The sequence below is a fragment of the Zea mays genome, chromosome 6 (genome assembly GCF_902167145.1).
Source record: "Zea mays cultivar B73 chromosome 6, Zm-B73-REFERENCE-NAM-5.0, whole genome shotgun sequence".
In the NCBI taxonomy this organism is placed as follows: Eukaryota; Viridiplantae; Streptophyta; class Magnoliopsida; order Poales; family Poaceae; genus Zea; species Zea mays.
This window is the reverse complement of record NC_050101.1, coordinates 90824918-90847061: the sequence shown is the minus strand read 5'-3', so window position 1 is coordinate 90847061 and position 22144 is coordinate 90824918.

Sequence of the window (22144 nt, the reverse complement as noted above, 5' to 3'; positions counted from 1 at the left end):
GTCCCCGGTTCCATGGCCTCCCAGAGACCTTGGGCCTGCAAGTTCACCTGCATCACAAGGGACCACTCGGCGTAGTTCGTCTTCGACAGCATGGGGTAGGTCGCTGTCGTGGAGCTCCTCTCGATGATCCGCTCGATGACGACTTCCCTGCCGCCGCGCCGTCCCCGCGGGAAAACCGGCGACAGCGATCTCCTCCGTCTTCCTCCGTCTGCATCGTCGCGTCGACCATGGGCCGACATGGTTCAGCCTCCAAGGTCGGGCAATCTGGCTCCGATACCAATTATTCCGACTAAGTCCGACAAGGTGTTGCCGGAGTTGAGAACGTCGACGCACACAAGACACAAACGCGAAGGCTGGAATACACGAGATCCTTTTTGGTGCGGTTAGGCCACAGTTTTTTTTTGACTCTGTATTCATACCAAACGAACAGAAAGAGTGCTGCGAGATTTCCTCGCGCACGACGCATGACCGCTCCACGTTCGTGAGCTCCGTGCCATCCCACGGCGAACGTGACGCATGGATCATCCTTGACCACGTCCATGATGCTAGCAGACTCCCTAATTACAAGGTTAGTCACTGACTAACTACGACTCAACCAAGCTGACTAGATATTGAAAAAACCTGACGAAACTGAAACAAAGAATGATTAAAGACTCTGAAACTGAAACTCTGAATGCAGCATACTGGCGTCTGCATCTCACTGTCACACGTCATACACTCGGATCAGCGTCCATGATAGGTTGGCACACTAGCCCGTGGGTCCCTCCAGGTAGAAGGCATGAACCAGAGGGGCGTTTAAATGGGCCCAGCGGGCATAATGGAGAAGTGGGCCGCAAGAGGGATTCAGCCGAGGCACAGGTAGGAGCCCTTTTCTTTTTTTTTCTTTACTTATTTTCTGTTTTACATTTTTAACTTAAAATCTTGAATTCAAATTTAAACTAGTATTCCTCATTCCACTTAAATGCATCACAAACAAATAAATACCAGCATGGAATGCAACTTTATTTATATTATTTATTTTATTCAATTATTGGAGCAAATGATTCAAGTGTGAAATGCCCAAATACACAATACATATTACAGAATCTTTATTACTCTTGAATGTATGTCAATATAAAATTATGTTCATATTTATTTAAGAGAGAGGATTTTCTAGTGTATAATATTTATTAAGTTATTTTTTTAACTTAATTCTTTTGGAGGATATCTCAAATCATATTATTCATCAAAGGTTGGTTTGAGTTATATGAGGGTACTTTATTTAATCTCTGATTATAAAAGACTTTTGTTTAAATCTTGGAATACTATCTCCTAGATCTCGAAGTAGATTTTTGGGGCTTTACAAATTCTACCCCCCTAAAAATAATCTCGTCCTTGAGATTATTAAGAAAAGTGATGTAGAAAGAATGGTTTTTAATTTTGCTTTTAGTTTCTAATTAGTTCAAATCAAGAGTCCCCCATTTCTATAATAATTATTAATGGGTGATTAGGATAGTATAGGTATCTAGCCACCTATTATGTAGGATATAAGCTGGACAGGTTAAGGTAAGAAAGATTATGGCAAGGAAAAATACTTCATCCGAAATGTTTAAGTCTTGATTCATCTCGAGATTCGCTTTGATTGTTACATCCTTCCTTGTCAAGGTCGATCTTCTCTTCCTTCTTTTCAGACCTTGGTGTCTTCATCCGGGTTAGGGACAAAAGGTTTAGTAGGTAGCTATAAGTTAAATGAGATTAGTTAGAATTTAGTTTGGTTGTTTGCTTCTAGATTGGTTGGATAAGTTATGTACCCTGTTATGTAGGTCAAGTTGTATGGTCGAGTTGATCTAAGTCACCAATTTAGGCTTAAGTGAATTAGGAGTATGGCCTTATCCTTTGTACCAGCATTAAGTAACTCACACTAGATTAGATCATATTGGATTAGATAGGATCTAGCTTAGATTGGATATGACTAGATTAGACTAGTTTAGGTTAGATAGATCTACTAGGGTAGGATAACTATTATTAGGATATGTTAGAATCTTTTGAGATAGGATGGATCATATGGTGTAGGTAGGTCAAAATCTCTGTTAGGTTAAAACAGAGGGGTTATGCAACTATCGAATGGTTAAGGTAGTTGCATAAGGCCGAGTTGGTCTGTTCTTCTTAATTTAGTTCAAAGTGAACTAAGTTAATAGATCATTAGAAACATGTAGGTCAGGCTGGTAGATTAGAATCATTTTTCCCTTTTTTTTAATAGATAGATTAGGCAATCTATGAAGAATGTGTAGGTTAAAACACGTTTACAGGAATATGGTTTAATCTATTTCACCAATATTAACTAACTTGTTTAAGTAACTCACTTTTGATTAGATCAGATTAACCAAATTAGATCATATGGATTGGGCTAGGTTCAACTAAACTAGGTTAGTTTAGATTAGATGAGGTCTAATTAATTTGGATTAGATCACAGTGGTTACTTTAGGGTGGGATAAGTATGTTTATTAGAACAAGATGAATTTATAGGGATAAGATAGAACCTGCTAAGATAAGATAGATATGTGATACTAGATATATTTTAATGGGAGATAATCTAGGTTGTCTAGTTATCTCATGAGTATATTTTTTATACTTATATGCATATGTAGATGCAACTATGGATATTACTCCACAACCCATCACACTCAATCAAAGAACCGAATCAAGCATTTATCATAAGAACAAACATTAAAGCATATAAATACTTACAAAAAATAGTTTTCATTTGGTTCCTAAGATTAGGTTTCCTATTCCTAAAAGTCACTTTTAGTTATAGGATTTCAAAGTGTGAAATCCGCTTTTGTCTTTAGAAGTGAAAAGGTAAGAGTAATTAGAGTAACGCAACAGTAGATGAGAAAAGATTAAGAAAAGTTTAGAAAGAATCAGAGTAGCAAAGGTAAGTAGGTAAGGGTTGTCTAGTTCTATCTAGGTTTTGTCCTACACTCAACATGCCTCTGATACCACTTCTATCACACCCGGGTTCTAGTGGCACCAAAACCCAGGCGCGAAAATAATCACCATGTGTGCTGGGACCAAGTCTCACACATATGATGACTCATGGTACAGAAACGAATGTCACATCTTTACTATATAATAGAAGTTCTGTACAAAATAGCTAAATAATTACATCATATGTAGACAATGATCTAGCAACCATAGTTGACTGGGAGACGACAACCTAGACCACTCACGAACTCATCACCGCATCCTTCATACGCCTCAACCAGTGGTACCTGTTCTTGACCTAGGGGATGTGAGTATAGCAAGGGTGAGCTCACATTCGTTCATCGCTCAACAAGTTGTGGGGAATAATGTGCATGAACTCACCAAAGGTGGTGCTCATGTGAAGTGTAAGGCTTACCAAAAGAGATGGTTAAAGCTGAGCATTGCTTTTAAAGTTCGTCAAAATTTTATTAGGAGTTACTAAGTATAAGTAGATACCAACCCAATTAAGTAAGAGTTCACAATTGATAATAACACCCGCGATGCAATGCATATGACTGATTAAGTTTAGTTCCATAAATTAATCATGCGAGAGTCCTGAGCTGCTAATGACCGCGAGCATGACTGATATACCAGTTTTACACTTTGCAGAGGTTGCACCTGAAAGCATCTAGGCCCCTGGTTGGTTTTAATGATTAATGACAACGTAATGTTATATGTGACTAACGTGTGTTTTAAAGAGACAAATGGTAAGTTAGGTCGCATGACAGGTAGAAGTACTACAACGGTGAAAACAATCCCGGAGATAAGAACTCGAAGCGACGGCTAAAACGACGAAACAAAAGGTGAAGGTCTACGGAGTCCGAGTGTCAAGGAGATGTGGACACTCGCGATTTAGTTAGGTCTTTTATTCTCTTTTAGCCGTACTATAAAGAGGGGTTGTCGATGAGTAGTTTGACCAAGAGAGTTCTAGTGTAGTGTTGGTGCACACTCACATACAGTGCTAGGTGTCACTCTAGAACTCACTCACAAGTTAGAACGAAAACCGATTTGAAAAATAGCTGAAAAACATGAAGTAGGGTTTCTGGCCCTGGGGCACCGGACTGTCCGGTGCACCCTCTGCCAGGTGGGGCCAGGCTGGCCCGGGGAAGATCCCTCTCCGCGCAGAAACCCGAGAGCGCAGGTTTCAGAGTTGAATTTTAGTGGCGCACCGGACATCGCACCGGACTGTCTGGTGTGCACCGGACAGTGACTGTTCACTGTCCGGTGTGCCTTGAGTCCAACGGCTAACTGTCAGAACTAGCCGTTGGAAACGACCGTTGGCGCACCGGTGGCGCACCGGACTGTCCGGTGCGCCATTGCGCAGTGAGATGCCTGTAACGGCTAGTTGGTGGGTGAGGGCTATTTATACCCCTTCCACCCACCATATTCAATGTCTTGCACTCCACATTTATTCCAGCACATTGCTAGAGCATTGCAAGCACCAAAAGCCTAGTGAGGAGATTAGAGAATCTTAATCCGCGTTTGGTCCTCATTAGCGCTAGCGAGAGCCACCTAGAGCACACACCACTTGCATTAGGCTTCTCTTGGTCAAGCGAAGTCTACGGCTTGTTACTCTTGGTGATCGGCATCACCTAGATGGCTTGGTGGTGTTGGGAGCTCAGTGATCACTGTGAAGATCTTGTTGGTGACCCGACTCAAGTTTGTAAGCGGTCTCGAGAGATCCACCGCGCAGGAGTGGCAAAGGATCATCTCGTAGTGAGCACTTGGTTCTTGCGAGGACCAAGGGGGAGCGATACCCTTGCGCGGGTGCTCCAACGAGGACTAGTGGAGAGTACCGACTCTTCGAAACCTCGGGAAAAATTGGAGGAGTCTTCTAAACTTTGCTTTACATTCCGCACTTAATTCAAGCACTTTTCATTGTGTATTTGTTTAGCAAGTATTTGAAGTATTGTCTTAGCATTATTGTATTTCTAGTATTATTATCTTAGTGCTAGTTGTTGGGGTGAAGTTGGGCTCTTGCTTAACTCTTGCTTAGCTTTTAATTAGCGTTGATTTTTAGAAAATCCCAATTCACCCCCCCTCTTGGGCATCGTGATCCTTTCAGCACCCTTTACCCACAAGTCGTGTATCCCGTCTAGCCAGGGTTAGCTAGACCCTTAGACACTTCTGAGGTGAATGGCTAGGGATCCACTACGAGGCCTTTACAAAGTTCCACTAGCTTCAGAAAACCCGCTACAGTTTCTAGGGAGCGCAATATAGGAATCCCCCGTTCGAAAAGCCATCGCAGCATGATCGACTCAAAAACCTCCCTATACCGACAACTCCCCTACTGCCCTTGCCCCTTTCGGGTAAGGTAGTCCTCCACTAGCTTTCCTAATTAGTTAGCCAAGGGTGTCCCATTCCACCCTTGTGGTAGCATGGATCTCAAGTTAAGCTCCATGTTCCAATTAACACAATGATCTTGTCATGAACAACAATTAAACAATAGTATAACTGGAACATGATCATAATGTTATATTAATCCCAAAACTACGTAGAGCAATAGGAAAACTACCCAAAAGTTCAGTGGTAAACAAGGTGTGTGATAAACAAGTCTAGGGAAACCTATTAGGTCCCATCAGATTAACCTAAGCATGTCACAATGATTAACAAGAACATTATTAGGTAAAGAAAAAGTGATCAAGGGCACAACTTGCCTGAGAATCAAGATTTCCAGGTACCAGCTTGGTCTTCAAGATTCTCGTAACCTCGCTTCTAGTCGTAGAAATACAAACAAACATGGTATAGGCAAGAGTTAACATTACACCAAACATAAGAACATAACGCATAATAATGATCTACGCGTTGTAACGAGATCGTAGGTTCGAGAACCACTAAAATCGGAGTTATGATTTTCTGAAGATTCAGGTGGTAGATAATAAAACAATTAAGTGTATAATTTTATCCTATGTTTCATAACAAAATAAAGTTACCAGATGATAAACAATATTAATATGAATTTAATGCAACTGGAATGGATCAAAAAGGAGTTAAAATGAATTAAATATGAATTAAACAAGCTTCTGAAATTATTTTTATACTAAAAACTATTTTCTATATTAATTTTGATGACCCTATGTACTGCGGGTTAGTTTTGTAAAACCCCAGGGTCATATCTACAAATTGCCACGGCCGAAGGGGTACAGAGAGATTCGGGCCATTGAATCTACATCTAGTGGTCTGGATTAGATCCAGCACCACACCCACGAATTAGTACGTTATAACGGCCACCCGATCGTTAACCGACAGCCCAGATTAAACGATGAATTGATACGCGATACTACCCGTCAGATCTAAATCCAAGGTTCAGGATCTTATTAATCTAGATCTAATCCTACCATTCACAGCCAATCCAACGACTTGGATTGCTCCAACAGAAGAGGTATGCTCAAACTAATATGGGTCGCCCATCAATGGATCCACGGCCCCGTGTCTTCTTCTCCCAACAGCCGCGCGAGGCAGCGGCACGCGCGGTCCCATGGAGGCGCACCGCCGGCACACAATAGACCGAAGCCCCACTGCCCCAAACTATGAAGGAACTGCTGCAAAATGATGTCCGTGACATGGCGAACACAACAAGTGGATCCTTACTCGTGTTGGTTTTGCGACGAGCTCCGCTCCCGGAGCGCTGCGACATCGAGGTGAAGGTTTCGCTCCGGCGAGCAATCTCCCGTGATTCGTAACTTCACCCAACTCCGCAAGGCCTCACCAGTATTCTACATGTTTCCCTGAAGCTCCCCAGCCGCAAGCCAAGGCATAATCGTCGGTGTGCGCCCGCAACGACCATGGCGGCTACCTCCATGCGGCGGCTCCCACCTCTGCACTCCCTCCCATGCCAACGGCAACTACGTGTAGTTGGGTTGGGTCGGGGAGGAAAGGGAAGAGTGCATGTCCATCTTTTATACAAAAGAGAGGGAAGATCGGTGGCGCCCGGATAGCAGATCGCACCGGATGATGGCGGCCCCGGATTTTGGTGGTTCTGTTGGTGGGGATGGAGCTGACCTTAGGGTACCACACGTCATACACTCAGATCAGCGTCCATGACAGGTTGGCACGCTGGCCCGTGAGTCCCACCAGGCGGAAGGCATGAACCAGAGGGGGCGCTTTAAATGGGCCGAGCGGGCGTAGTGGAGAAGTGGGCCGCAAGAGGGATTCGGCCCAGGCGCAGGTAGGAGCCCTTTTCTTTTTTTTTCTTTACTTATTTTCTGTTTTACATTTTTAACTTAAAATCTTGAATTCAAATTTAAACTAGTATTCCTCATTCCACTTAAATGCATCACAAACAAATAAATACCAGCATGGAATGCAACTTTATTTATATTATTTATTTTATTCAATTATTGGAGCAAATGTGAAATGCCCAAATTCACAATACATATTACAGAATCTTTATTACTCTTGAATGTATGTCAATATAAAATTATGTTCATATTTATTTAAGAGAGAGGATTTTCTAGTGTATAATATTTATTAAGTTATTTTTTTAACTTAATTCTTTTGGAGGATATCTCAAATCATATTATTCATCAAAGGTTGGTTTAAGTTATATGAGGGTACTTTATTTAATCTCTGATTATAAAAGACTTTTGTTTTGTCGGCGTTTCGAGACAGGGGGGTCCCTAAGCCGACGAGTGAGTGTGCTGCGTGCCCCAGCCCAGATGGGTCGAGCGCGTGGGCGAGCGCGTAGGGGGGAGAGGCGAGGCGGTCGGAGTCGAGCGTGAGAGAGGTGGAAGTCCCGCGGCCTTCGTGTTCGTCCCGCGCCCAGGTCAGGTGCGCTTGCAGTAGGGGGGTTACAAGCGTCCACGCGGGTGAGGGAAGCGAGCGGCCCCAAGAGAGCGCCTGTCCCGTCCTCGGTCCCGCGCGGCCAACCTCCTCTGAGAAGGCCCTGGTCCTTCCTTTTATAGTCGTAAGGAGAGGATCCAGGTGTACAATGGGGGGTGTAGCAGAGTGCTACGTGTCTAGCGGTGGGAGAGCTAGCGCCCTAGGTACATGCCAATGTGGCAGCCGGAGAGATCTGGGCACCCTGCTGGCGTGATGTCGTGGCTGTCGGAGGTGCGGCGGAGCCTGGTGGAGGGACAGCTGTTGGAGCGGTCGAGTCCCTGCTGACGTCGTCCTGCTTCCGTAAGAGAGCTGGGGGCCACCGTCGTCATAGAGCTTGTGGAGCGCCATCATTGCCCCTCCGGCGGAGCTGGCCGGATGAGACGCCGGTCTTGTTCTTCGTGACCCGAGTCGATTCGGGGTAGGATGATGATGGCGCCTCCTGTTGACGTGGCGGTCTGTGCCCTAGGCAGGGCGACGTGGGGGTTCCTCCGAAGCCGAGGTTGAGTCTGCCTTTTGTTGCCGTGGCCGAGCCCGAGCCAAGGGGTCGGGCGAGGCGGAAGTCGTTCGGCCGAGGCCAGGGCGGAGTCCGAGCCCTGGGGTCGGGTGAAGCGGAGTTTCGTCGTCTTCCGGGTGTTAGCCCGAGTCCGAGCCCTGGGGTTGGGCGAAGCGAAGTTCGCCGTCTTCCGGGTCTTAGCCCGAGTCCGAGCCCTGGGGTCGGGCGGAGCGGAGTTCGCCGTCTTCCGGGTCTTAGCCCGAGTCCGAGCCCTGGGGTCGGGCGGAGCGGAGTTCGCCGTGGCGCCTTTGGCAAGGCCTGACTGCCTGTCAGACTCACTCTGTCGAGTGGCACTGCAGTCGGAGTGGCGCAGGCGGCGCTGTCCTTCTGTCAGACTGGCCAGTGGAGCGGTGGAGTGACGGCGGTCACTTCGGCTCTGCCGGGGGGCGCGTGTCAGGATAAAGGTGTCAGGCCACCTTTGCGTTAAATGCCCCTGCAATTTGGTCAGTCGGTGTGGCGATTTAGTCAAGGTTGCTTCTGAGCGAAGCCAAGGCCTCGGGCGAGCCGGTGATGTGTCCGCCATAAAAAGGGGGCCTCGGGCGAGACGGAAGTCTCTCGAGGTCGGCTGCCCTTGGCCGAGGCTAGGCTCGGGTGAAGCGTGATCGAGTCACTCGTGTGGACTGATCCCTGACTTAATCGTACCCATCAGGCCTTTGCAGCTTTATGCTGATGGGGGTTACCAGCTGAGAATTAGGCGTCTTGAGGGTACCCCTAATTATGGTCCCCGACAGTAGCCCCCGAGCCTCGAAGGGAGTGTTAGCACTCGCTTGGAGGCTTTTTGTCGCACTTTTTTGCAAGGGGACCAGCCTTTCTCGGTTGCATTTCGTTCCGGTGGGTGCGCGCGAGCGCACCCGCCGGGTGTAGCCCCCGAGGCCTCGGAGGAGTGGTTACACTCCTTCGAGGTCTTAATACTTCGCTTAACGCTTCGGCTGGTCTGGTCGTTCCCTCATGCGAACTGGCCGTAGCCCGGGTGCACGGTCGGGGCCCAAGCTCTCGGGCTGGTATGTTGACGCTGTCAACGATTTGGCCGGAGCCGGTTTTTGCGAGAGCAGCCCCCGAGCCTCTGCACAGGGCGAGAGGACGATCAGGGACAGACTCGACTTTTTACATACGCCCCTGCGTCGCCTTTCCGCAAGGAGGAGGGGGGGAGTGCGCCATGTTACCCTCGATGGGCACCGAACATGGTGTCTCCGGTGAGCTGCAAGCGGGTAATCCGAGTGGACGCCCGTGCCCCGTTCGTTGGGGGTCGGCTAGGGGCCCAGAGGCACGCCCAAAAGTACCTGCGGGTGATTTGCCGGACCCGGTCCCCTGGCGACGGGGTCCGAGGGCTCGATGCCTCCCTCCGATGGGATTCCGTTACAAGATCGTTCCCGCTGGTCTCGGAAATGTCCTAGGGTACCTCGGGAGCGCAGCCCGAGCCTTGGTTATGTATCGAACGTACCCCTGGTCATCCCTCGCTCGGTGTCTGAGGCGACTGTGAACCCTTCGGGGGCCAGCCTTCGAACCCCTGATCAGTAATGGGCGCGGAGCCCGAGTAGCCTGAGGCGGCCATGGAGCCCTTCGGGGGGCTGGCCTTCGAACCCCTGACCAGTAGTGGGTGTCGGGCCCACGCGATCTGAGGCGACTGTTGAACCCTTCGAAGGGCCAGCCTTCGAACCCCTGATCAGTAATGGGGGGCTCGGAGCCCGGTTCCTTCGCGGAGAAGGATCCCTTTCGAGGTATCCCCCTTTCCCGGTCCCTGTTGCAAGAGATAGAGAAAGAGGAAAACGGAAAAGGATACGAAATCGGACGACGTGGCGTACCTTTTCTGACGCGGTCATTACGGCGAAGGTGAAGCGTCGCGCGCTCCTCCTGCCAGAGGCGCCGCGTGTCCCGCCGCGGAGTTAATGCGACGGGGCGAGTGGTTGGTGGGGCGGCCGTTGCGCGCGTGCGATCCGTTCGAGGAACGGGCTACGGGTGCACCGTCTCCACGCCTTGAGAGGAGGCTCTCTTGCTGTCCCAGGACGGGACGTGAGCCTGGCTGACGACGTGACCGCTGCGCCCGCCCGCCTGCCACCGCTATTACTGCCGGCCCACTTTCGGTCGCTTTGACCGACGCGCCAGTCTGGCGCTGTTGGGTCGCCTCGAGTCGTGGCATAGGCTTCGCAACCGAAGAGGCGCGATGGTGGCACAAATTGCGGTGTGGTTGCTTGCATGCAGCAACTGGCGCGCCGGTTGCTCGACGCGTGGGCCTGGGTTCCCAAGCTGGCGTGTCAGAAGTCGGAGAAGCGCGTCCACCTGGCGCGGTTGCATGCCGCCTGCATGGCTGCCCGCCCCTTCTGCCCGTTGGTCTGGGCGAAAAATGGGGGGTCGCCTGTAACCGCTGGACGGTCGTGCGCACCACGCGCGGCGGTTTGGCTTCTTCTGCCCTGAGCCGGCTTGCATGACATGCGGGACCCAGCCCCCGAGTCGCAGGGGAGGGCCTTGGAGCGTGTTGGAACGGGCGGCAGCGAGCCGCCCATCGTTCTTCAGTTATTCCGCAGGCCTTCCCCCTCGGAGGGGGGTTGTTCGTACCTGCGGAGGTGGGAACCGGAGTTCCGTTCGTAGTGGCATCTCGAATGTCAGTGTTTTTTGTTCATTGCGGCTGTCGGGGCCTGAACATGTATGTAATTTCGGCACGGAGCCGTGTTTTTTCCTCATTTTCGAGCACTAAGTCTCGCCTGTTGATTATCTGAACCGCTTTACCAAGCATGAGTCGCCCCGTGTCAAGGTGACGGGTGAGGTATCCGTATCCCGGAGGCGTAGGAATCCCTCGGCTCGTTCGGCCTTGTTGTCTAGGGCTCTTCTAGCTTAGTTGAAGAGACCCCTCGGCCGCCCTTCGGTGGACCGAGGCCAGGGGTAGCGATATCAGAATGAACAAAGGCGGAGTTGGCTCGAGAATGGGAACCTGGTTGGCCGGAGCCTAGCCGTGTTGTCCGTCAGCGGAGCCGACGCCAAAGTCGATCAGTCGAGGCCTCGGGTCGGGCTGGCGCCCTTGGAAGCCGGTTGACCGAGGCCCCAGGGGTAACCGGTTGAGCCGCCTGCTCGGGCCGGATTCCCGGAGGAGTCCCTGGACCACGGCGCCGCCCGAGGCTGGGTCGGGCTTTGCTGAAGTCGTCGTCGATGCCGAGGGTGCCACGGCTCCCTTCAGCGTGAAGACCCGAGCCTGCAGGATCAGATCATCTTGTAGCGTGTGTTTTCTGCGGCCGCCGAGGCCAGAAAAACACACCCTCGCCGCGCTTGCGAAGCTGCGTCTTTTTTCCTCTTGTTTCGAGCATCTGGACTCTGTCGGTAACGGGGATGTTTGTGTGAGCGAGAGTTGCTTTTCGCGGAAGGGACGAGTGAGGTATCCGTATCCAAGAGGCGTGGGAATCCCTCGGCTCGGTCGGCCTTGCCGCTTACGCGTACTTTCACCCATCCATGAGGCCCTGTCCCCGACTTAGTCGAGAAAGCTTGAAGGACTGCTTCGGCAGGAGAGCTTCCGAATGTGAAGACTTGTTCGGTCCACGGAGTCGCTTTATCCGAGCGCAAGTTACTTATCGCAGAAGGTGATGAGTGAGGTATCCGTATCCCGGAGGCGTAGGAGTCCCTCGGGTCGGTCAGCCTTGGCTGCTTACGTGTACCCCGTCGTTTCCAGGATCCGCTTTCCGAAGTAGTCAAGAAGCACGAAAGAAATCCTGCTAAAAAGAGATCCTTTTTCGAGGAAAAATTCGACGCAGAGGGGGTCTCCCCCCTTTTAGCCCCCGAGGGAGGGTCGGGCTTTGCCGAGGCTAGGCCGACCCTTCCTTGACGACTAAACTTTGCGTAGGTGCGAGGTATATGAATAACTTGAAAACATCTTAAGGGTAGAAGCGACGTAGCTGTTTGATGTTCCAAGCGTTGCCATAGATCTCGCCTTGATTGTTGGCCAGCTTGTATGTTCCGGGCTTCAGAACTTTGGCGATGACGAATGGCCCTTCCCAGGGGGGCGTGAGCTTGTGCCTCCCTCGGGCGTCTTGCCGCAGCCGAAGCACCAGGTCGCCCACCTGGAGTTCTCGGGACCGGACCCCTCGGAAGTGGTAGCGTCGCAGGGACTGTTGGTACCGCGCCGAGTGTAGTAAGGCCCTGTCCCGAGCTTCCTCCAGCTGGTCCAGCGATTCCTCTCGGCTAGCTTGGTTGCTTTGTTCGGTGTAGGCCCTCGCCCTCGGGGAGCCGTATTCCAGGTCAGTGGGCAAGATAGCTTCAGCCCCGTAGACCAGGAAAAACGGCGTGAAGCCCGTGGCACGACTCGGCGTCGTCCTTAGGCTCCAGACCACCGAGGGGAGTTCCTTCATCCATCGCTTGCCGAACTTGTTGAGGTCGTTGTAGATCCGAGGCTTGAGCCCTTGTAGAATCATGCCGTTGGCACGCTCTACTTGCCCATTCGACATGGGATGAGCCACGGCGGCCCAGTCCACCCGGATATGGTGATCCTCGCAAAAATCCAAGAATTTTTTGCCGGTGAACTGGGTGCCGTTGTCGGTGATGATGGAGTTCGGGACCCCGAAGCGATGGATGATGTTGGTGAAGAATGCCACCGCCTGCTCGGACCTGATGCTGTTCAGAGGTCGGACCTCGATCCACTTGGAGAATTTGTCGATGGCGACCAGCAGGTGCGTGTAGCCCCCGGGCGCCTTCTGCAAGGGACCGACGAGGTCCAGACCCCATACAGCGAAGGGCCAGGTGATGGGTATTGTCTGCAGAGCCTGAGCGGGCAGGTGTGTCCGCTTCGCATAGAATTGGCACCCTTCGCAGGTGCGGACAATTCTAGTGGCGTCAGCCACCGCCGTTGGCCAGTAGAAGCCTTGCCGGAAAGCATTTCCGACAAGGGCTCGGGGCGCTGCGTGGTGGCCGCAAGCCCCCGAGTGTACTTCTTGCAGCAGTTCCCGACCTTCGGCGATGGAGATGCATCGCTGGAGGATGCCCGAGGGGCTGCGATGGTAGAGCTCCTCTTCGTCGCCCAGCAAGACGAATGACTTGGCGCGTCGCGCTACCCGCCGAGCCTCGACTTGGTCGAGGGGTAGCTCTCCTCGACGGAGATATTGCAGGTACGGGGCCTGCCAATCTCGATCTGGTGTGGCCCCGCTCTGCCCTTCCTCGACGTTCAGTGCCCCGCCCTCGGGGGCCGAGGGTACCTCGGGCTGGGCCGAGGGTGCCTCGGGCTGAGCCGAGGGTACCTCGGGCTGAGCCGAGGGTACCTCGGGCTCGGGCGCGTCGTCGAGCTTGACGGAGGGTTGATGCAGATCCCGGGAGAAGACGTCCGGGGGGACTGTCGTTCGCCCCGAGGCTATCTTGGCCAGCTCGTCTGCGGTTTCGTTGTAGCGTCGAGCGATGTGGTTGAGCTCGAGCCCGAAGAACTTGTCTTCCAGGCGCCGAACCTCGTCGCAGTAGGCCTCCATCTTCGGGTCGCGGCAGTGGGAGTTCTTCATGACTTGGTCGATGACGAGCTGTGAATCACCGCGGGCGTCGAGGCGTCTGACCCCTAGCTCGATGGCGATCCGCAATCCGTTGACCAGAGCTTCGTACTCGGCCACATTGTTGGACGCCGGGAAGTGGAGGCGCAGCACGTAGCGCAAGTGCTTTCCGAGGGGCGAGATGAAGAGCAGGCCCGCGCCGGCCCCCGTCTTCATCAGCGACCCGTCGAAAAACATGGTCCAGAGCTCCGGTTGGATCGGAGTCGTTGGCAGCTGGGTGTCGACCCATTCGGCCACGAAATCCGCCAACACCTGGGACTTGATGGCCTTCCGAGGGGCGAACGAGATCGTTTCGCCCATGATTTCCACCGCCCACTTCGCGATCCTGCCCGAGGCCTCTCGGCACTGGATGATCTCCCCCAGGGGGAAGGATGACACCACAGTTACCGGATGAGACTCGAAGTAGTGTCGCAGCTTCCACCTTGTCAGGATCACAGCATACAGCAGCTTTTGAACTTGTGGGTAGCGGATCTTAGTCTCGGACAGCACTTCGCTGATGAAGTAGACCGGCCTCTGAACGGGCAATGTATGCCCTTCCTCTTGCCTTTCGACCACAATCGCGGCGCTAACCACCTGAGTGGTCGCTGCGACGTAGACCAAGAGGGCTTCTCCGTCCGTCGGCGGCACCAAGACAGGCGCCTTTGTAAGGAGCGCCTTCAGGTTGCCGAGGGCTTCCTCGGCCTCAGGGGTCCAAGCGAAACACTCGGCCTTCCTTAAGAGGCGGTACAGAGGCAGACCTCTTTCGCCGAGGCGTGAGATGAAGCGGCTCAGGGCCGCGAGGCATCCCATGACCCTCTGTACCCCTTTTAAGTCCTTGATGGGTCCCATGCTGGTGATGGCCGCAATCTTCTCCGGGTTGGCTTCGATGCCTCGCTCGGAGACGATGAACCCTAGGAGCATGCCTCGGGGCACCCCGAAGACACACTTCTCAGGATTAAGCTTGACTCCTTTCGCCTTGAGACACCGGAATGTCACTTCAAGGTCGGAGAGGAGGCCGGAAGCCTTCCGCGTCTTGACTACGATGTCATCGACGTAGGCCTCGACTGTGCGACCGATGTGTTCGCCGAACACATGGTTCATGCACCGCTGGTACGTCGCGCCCGCATTCCTCAAACCGAACGGCATGGTGACATAGCAGTACATGCCGAACGGCGTGATGAAAGAAGTCGCGAGCTGGTCGGACTCTTTCATCCGGATCTGGTGATACCCTGAGTAGGAATCGAGGAAGGACAGGGTTTCGCACCCAGCGGTGGAATCCACGATCTGGTCGATGCGAGGCAGAGGGTAGGGAACCTTCGGACATGCTTTGTTGAGACCGGTGCAGTCTACACACATCCGCCATTTCCCCCCTTTCTTCCTCACAAGCACAGGGTTGGCAAGCCATTCGGGATGGAATACCTCCTTGATGAACCCCGCTGCCATTAGCTTGTGGATCTCTTCACCAATCGCTCTGCGCTTCTCCTCGTCGAATCGGCGCAGAGGCTGCCTGACGGGTCGGGCTCCGGCCCGAATATCCAGCGAGTGCTCGGCGACATCCCTCGGTATGCCGGGCATGTCCGAGGGACTCCACGCAAAGACGTCGGCGTTTGCGCGGAGAAAGTCGACGAGCACTGCTTCCTATTTGGGGTCGAGCCCGGAACCGATCCGGATCTGCTTGGTGGTGTCGCCACTGGGGTCGAGGGGGACGGCCTTGACCGTCTCCGCTGGCTCGAAGTTGCCGGCATGGCGCTTCACGTCTGGCACCTCCTTGGAGAGGTTCTCCAGGTCGGCGATGAGGGCCTCAGACTCGGCGAGGGCCTCGGCGTACTCCACGCACTCCACGTCGCATTCGAACGCGTGTTTGTACGTGGGGCCGACGGTGATGACCCCGTTGGGGCCCGGCATCTTGAGCTTCAGGTAGGTGTAGTTGGGGACGGCCATGAACTTCGCGTAGCATGGCCTCCCTAGCACGGCGTGGTAGGTTCCTCGGAACCCGACCACCTCGAACGTCAGGGTCTCCCTTCGGAAGTTGGAGGGTGTCCCGAAGCAGACGGGGAGGTCGAGTCGCCCGAGGGGCTGGACGCGCTTCCCAGGGATGATCCCGTGGAAGGGCGCAGCGCCTGCTCGGACGGAGGACGGATCGACGCGCAGGAGCTTGAGGGTCTCGGCGTAGATGATGTTGAGGCAGCTGCCCCCATCCATCAGGACCTTGGTGAGCCTGACATCGCCGACAACGGGGTCGACGACGAGCGGGTATTTCCCCGGGCTCGGCACATGGTCGGGGTGGTTGGCCCGGTCGAAAGTGATGGGCTTGTCGGACCAGTCTAGGTAGACTGGCGCCGCCACCTTCACCGAGCAGACCTCCCGGCGCTCTTGCTTGCGGTGCCGAGCCGAGGTATTCGCCGCATTCCCTCCATAGATCATGAAGCAGTCGCGGACCTCGGGGAACTCTCCTGCTGGGTGATCTTCGTTCTTGTCGTCGTCGCGGGCCCTGCCACCCTCGGCGGGTGGCCCGGCCCTGTGGAAATGACGCCGAAGCATAACGCACTCCTCGAGGGTGTGCTTGACGGGCCCCTGATGGTAGGGGCACGGCTCCTTGAGCATCTTGTCGAAGAGGTTTGCACCTCCGGGGGGCTTCCGAGGGTTCTTATACTCGGCAGCGGCGACAAGGTGCGCGTCAGCGGCGTCGCGTTTCGATTGCGACTTCTTCTTGCCTTTCTTCTTGGCGCCGCACGGAGCAGACGCCTCGGGAGCTTCTTCCGATGGGCAGCCCTGGGGCTGCTTGTCCTTTCGGAAGATAGCCTCGACCGCCTCCTGGCCAGAGGCGAACTTGGTGGCGATGTCCATCAGCTCGCTCGCCCTGGTGGGGGTTTTGCGACCCAGCTTGCTCACCAGGTCGCGGCAAGTGGTGCCGGCGAGGAACGCGCCGATGACATCCGAGTCGGTGATGTTGGGCAGCTCGGTGCGCTGCTTCGAGAATCGCCGGATGTAGTCCCGGAGCGACTCCCCCGGCTGTTGCCGGCAGCTTCGAAGGTCCCAGGAATTCCCGGGGCGCACATATGTGCCCTGGAAATTGCCAGCGAAGGCTTGGACCAAGTCGTCCCAATTGGAGATCTGCCCCGGAGGCAGGTGCTCCAACCAGGCGCGAGCAGTGTCGGAGAGGAACAGGGGGAGGTTACGGACGATGAGGTTGTCGTCATCCGTTCCACCCAGTTGGCAGGCAAGGCGGTAGTCCGCGAGCCACAGTTCCGGCCTCGTTTCCCCCGAGTACTTTGTGATAGTAGTCGGGGGTCGGAACCGGGTCGGGAATGGCGCCCGTCGGATGGCCCGACTGAAGGCCTGCGGACCGGGTGGTTCGGGCGAGGGACTCCGATCCTCCCCGCTGTCGTAGCGCCCCCCACGCCTGGGGTGGTAGCCTCGGCGCACCCTTTCGTCGAGGTGAGCCCGACGGTCGCGTTGATGGTGCTCGTTGCCGAGGTGGCCCGGGGCCGCAGGCGCGGTGTTGCGCGTGCGCCCGGTGTAGACCGAGGCTTCCCGCATGAATCGAGAAGTCGCGGCATGAGGCTCCGAGGGATATCCTTGCCTTCGGGATGCAGTGCTCTCGGCCCGCCGGGCCGCAGCGCCTTCCAGGAGATTCTTGAGTTCTCCCTGGATTCGCCGACCCTCGGTGGTTGACGGCTCCGGCATCGCGCGGATGAGCATTGCTGCGGTTGCCAGGTTCTGACCGACCCCGCTGGATGCGGGCGGCGGCCTGATCCTGACATCGTTGGCGACGCGGTGCTGGAGACCTTGGGGCAGGTGACGTATTTCTCCGGCCAGGGGTTGGCCCACCCATGCCTGTCCGACGTCCCGACGGATCGGCTCAAGCGCTCCTGTTCCCTCGTTGAGCCTGGCCTGCGCCTCGCAGACTTGCTCGAGTTGTGGGTCGTAACCCCCCGCCGGAGCGGGGACCACAGCTAGCTCCCGTGGGATGTCGGCGCGAGGCACCGGCCTAGGGAGATCACCGTCCTCCGGCATGCCAAGATGGTTGCCTTCGGAGGGATCCCCTAGCTCGATGTGGAAACATTCGCGGCTTGGGCCGCAGCTCTCGTCGCCAAGGCTGCGGCTTCCATCGGAACAGTCGGATAGGCAGTAGTCACATGCGGTCATGAAGTCCTGCACGGCACTGGGGTTGCCAAGTCCGGAGAAATCCCAACCGATGCTGGGATCGTCATCTTCCTCGGACCCAGAGGGCCCGTAGGTCGAGACGTCCGTCAGTCGGTCCCAAGGCGACCGCATACGGAACCTCAGTGGGGTTGCACTCGCCTCAATGAGAGCGCCCGCCAAAACGAGGTCGTTTGGCGGGTTGAGGCCGAGTCGAAATGACGCAAGATGGGAGTTAGTCGGTACCTTTTGGTCGACGAGGAGCGACGTAGTCACATCGGGGACTGGTTGCACCGTCATCTCTGGTTCGAGGGCGACGTCCTGCAGGCTTTCCGCGAGCGCGCCGACGTCGTCTTCTTGCTCAGGGTCAGCGTGCCGCGGGGGGACGGCGCTTGCCTCCGTCTTGAACGCGAGGTCGACGTCCGGCGTGCCTTCCGTCGGGGCGTCGGGGGTGTCGATTCGCTCGATGGCCGATGAAGCGCGGCCTCCCGCCTGGCCTTGACGGCCCCGCCTCCTCCTCCGTTGGCGGGGGAGAGAACGGAGCGAGCCCGAACGTTGCTCTTCCACCACGCGGGGAAGACGTCGTCGATTCCGCCGCCGGCGGGCGGGTTGTCGGCCGCCATTGTCGTAGTCGCGCGGCGGTGGAAGAAGTATCATGTCGTAGCTGCCGTCGAAGGACATGAACTCAAGAGTCCCGAAACGAAGCACCGTCCCGGGCCGGAGAGGTTGCTGGAGACTGCCCATCTGGAGCTTGACGGGGAGCTGTTCGTCAGCACGCAGCAGGCCCCTACCTGGCGCGCCAACTGTTGGCGTTTCGAGACAGGGGGGTCCCTAAGCCGACGAGTGAGTGTGCTGCGTGCCCCAGCCCAGATGGGTCGAGCGCGTGGGCGAGCGCGAAGGGGGGAGAGGCGAGGCGGTCGGAGTCGAGCGTGAGAGAGGTGGAAGTCCCGCGGCCTTCGTGTTCGTCCCGCGCCCAGGTCAGGTGCGCTTGCAGTAGGGGGGTTACAAGCGTCCACGTGGGTGAGGGAAGCGAGCGGCCCCAAGAGAGCGCCTGTCCCGTCCTCGGTCCCGCGCGGCCAACCTCCTCTGAGAAGGCCCTGGTCCTTCCTTTTATAGTCGTAAGGAGAGGATCCAGGTGTACAATGGGGGGTGTAGCAGAGTGCTACGTGTCTAGCAGAGGGAGAGCTAGCGCCCTAGGTACATGCCAATGTGGCAGCCGGAGAGATCTGGGCACCCTGCTGGCGTGATGTCGTGGCTGTCGGAGGTGCGGCGGAGCCTGGTGGAGGGACAGCTGTTGGAGCGGTCGAGTCCCTGCTGACGTCGTCCTGCTTCCGTAAGAGAGCTGGGGGCCGCCGTCGTCATAGAGCTTGTGGAGCGCCATCATTGCCCCTCCGGCGGAGCTGGCCGGATGAGACGCCGGTCTTGTTCTTCGTGACCCGAGTCGATTCGGGGTAGGATGATGATGGCGCCTCCTGTTGACGTGGCGGTCTGTGCCCTAGGCAGGGCGACGTGGGGGTTCCTCCGAAGCCGAGGTTGAGTCTGCCTTTTGTTGCCGTGGCCGAGCCCGAGCCAAGGGGTCGGGCGAGGCGGAAGTCGTTCGGCCGAGGCCAGGGCGGAGTTCGAGCCCTGGGGTCGGGTGAAGCGGAGTTTCGTCGTCTTCCGGGTGTTAGCCCGAGTCCGAGCCCTGGGGTCGGGCGGAGCGAAGTTCGCCGTCTTCCGGGTCATAGCCCGAGTCCGAGCCCTGGGGTCGGGCGGAGCGGAGTTCGCCGTCTTCCGGGTCTTAGCCCGAGTCCGAGCCCTGGGGTCGGGCGGAGCGGAGTTCGCCGTGGCGCCTTTGGCAAGGCCTGACTGCCTGTCAGACTCACTCTGTCGAGTGGCACTGCAGTCGGAGTGGCGCAGGCGGCGCTGTCCTTCTGTCAGACTGGCCAGTGGAGCGGTGGAGTGACGGCGGTCACTTCGGCTCTGCCGGGGGGCGCGTGTCAGGATAAAGGTGTCAGGCCACCTTTGCGTTAAATGCCCCTGCAATTTGGTCAGTCGGTGTGGCGATTTAGTCAAGGTTGCTTCTGAGCGAAGCCAAGGCCTTGAGCGAGCCGGTGATGTGTCCGCCATAAAAAGGGGGCCTCGGGCGAGACGGAAGTCTCTCGAGGTCGGCTGCCCTTGGCCGAGGCTAGGCTCGGGTGAAGCGTGATCGAGTCACTCGTGTGGACTGATCCCTGACTTAATCGTACCCATCAGGCCTTTGCAGCTTTATGCTGATGGGGGTTACCAGCTGTTGGGGGCCTTCGGCTTCCGAAGGTCCTCAAAAACATGATTTAACAATGTTTCTGGAGTATAATGTGTGAACAGGTATCTTCGGACTTGAATCAGAAAGGGAGAAGCTCAAAAGATACGAAGGTTGACACAGTGCCGAAGCTGTGAAGCAGGAAAGCTTCGGCATGTTCGCAGAAAGGGGAACCGACTTAAAGATGAAAAGGCCATTTAGACCTCGATAGAATGCTATAGAATTATCACCAAATGTAAAGGGCATGTATGTAATTTTGTATGGGTTGTACCCCGTGCCTATAAATAGGTGAACAGTACCCCCGTACTGTTCACACTAACTTGTCATTTGCTTTCGCATCACGCTTGTACTTTTGCCTTCCGCAGGACCGAAGGTACATTTGTAATTCAAAGTCATTTGTATTCATTAGTACAAGTAGAGATAATTCTATGACAATATTTAAATGTTTATTTCATATTCTATGATTTATGTGAATGCTTCATTCTTCGTTGTTATGCTTACGAAGGTATGTCCTTCGTAACCTTCGTCCGAGATGCTTTATATCCCGAAGGGATATATCGTTATGGAGGACGAAGGGCCTTAACACTTAACATTTTTTGTGTTGCCTTGTTCTTAATTCTTAGCATTTGAGAACAAGTCACCAACATTGGCGCCCACCTCCGGTGAACTCACTTCCACTTCGAGTCTTCGTGAACACCTTCGGAAGCTATAGACCTTCGCTATGGCGCCGAAGAAAGCTTCAGCGGCTGGGGCTGCAGCACTACAACCGCTGGACCACAACCAGGAGACCGTCTCTCTTCGGGAGGCCAGAAGCCAGAAGAGAAAAGCTGTTAGCCCGACGCTTGAGGAAGAAGAGCTAGACCAAGAAATCAGAGAGATGGAGATGCTACATCAACAAGTGCAGAGGAAGAAGGAGAAGATGGCCCGCCTAGCTGAGTTGCAAAGGTAAATTGACGAAGCTTCTGAGGAAGTTCGCCATCTCACTCACGATGAGCAGAACAGAAGGCCTCATCAGAAAGACCTTCATCAGGAGGGCTTCGTCAACGAAGACGACTGGTATGATAATTTCCATCAGGGAAATTTTGTTTTTGATGATGCTTCTCCTCTGTCTGCTGAGCTGCAGGCTACTCCTTGGCCTCCATCCTATAAGCCACCCCAGCTCCCCATGTTTGACGGCCACTCCGACCCGAAGCAATTCTTGATGAGCTACGAAGCAACAGTGTCTTCGTACGGGGGCAACGCTGCAGTCATGGCGAAGTCTTTCGTCATGGCCGTCAGGAATGTTGCTCAGACCTGGTATTCCTCCCTTCGGCCAGGAACAATCACTTCATGGCAGAAGCTGAAGGATATGTTACTGACCAGCTTTCAAGGATTTCAAACGAAGCCGGTTACAGCTCAAGCCCTCTTCCAGTGTATTCAGGATCACGAAGAATACCTTCAGGCGTATGTCCGAAGGTTCTTACGATTGAGGGCGCAGGCACCAACGGTGCCCAATGAAATCGTTATCGAAGCCATGATCAAGGGGCTTCGTCCTGGACCTGCAGCTCAATACTTTGCTCGGAAGCCTCCTCAGACCTTGGAGAAATTGCTCCAGAAGATGGATGAGTACATTCGTGCCGACAATGACTTTCGCCAGAGAAGGGAGGAGGCCTTCAGATTTTCTGAGATGACCAGGGGCTTCGGAGGGAGATACTACCCGAGGCATGTCCGTTCCATTCACAGCACTCAGAATGATGATAAGGGGAGTCAGCAAAACAGGCCGCAGTGCTCCTCACAGGCTTCGGGGCAACAACAAACTTCCTTTCGGCCATCAGCTCCAAGAGGCAGAGGCGCCAGGGGCTTCGGCGGAAGATT